Source organism: Centroberyx affinis, unplaced genomic scaffold (assembly GCF_046629955.1).
Source record: "Centroberyx affinis isolate AG114_WGS23_722 - 3 ecotype Tasmania unplaced genomic scaffold, CSIRO-AGI_Caff_v1 ptg005127l_1, whole genome shotgun sequence".
NCBI lineage: Eukaryota > Metazoa > Chordata > Actinopteri > Beryciformes > Berycidae > Centroberyx > Centroberyx affinis.
The window spans coordinates 9,439-10,000 of record NW_027282541.1 but is presented as its reverse complement, the minus strand read 5'-3'; positions in this window follow the sequence as shown (position 1 = coordinate 10,000).

Below are 562 nucleotides of genomic sequence, written 5' to 3'. Positions count from 1 at the left end.
GTTTAGATAGACCATCCAACTCCTTTATCACCACAGAGGAAGAGGAGTCCTGCTTTACATGATGTGGATGTTTAAAAGTCGACCAGAGACAGAAATGACGTCACCTGTTCTGTTTGAAATAGACACGAGTTATAATCTGATTAGGATCTTATTCTGATTATCAATGGACTACAAAACTCCATGTCAACCAAGCTGCTTTCTCTCTCTCTCTCTCTCTCTCTTCCTCTGTCTCTCTCTTTAACTCTCTCTCATTCTTCGTCTCTTTCTTGCTCTTTCTCTCTTTCTTACACACACACACACACACACACACACACACACACACACACACACACACACACACACACACAAAACTACCTCTCCCTCTCAATTTCTCTCTCCCACACACACTCACACACAATCTATCTCTCTCTCCATGGAGGTCACTGCCCTCTCTACCACCCTCTCTCTCTCTCTCTCTCTCTCTCTCTCTCTCTCTCTCTCTCTCTCTCTCTCTCTCTCCCTCCAGGTCCAGACTCCATTACTTCCATACAGCACAGTGAGGTTTCTACCCGACTGTCCGGCC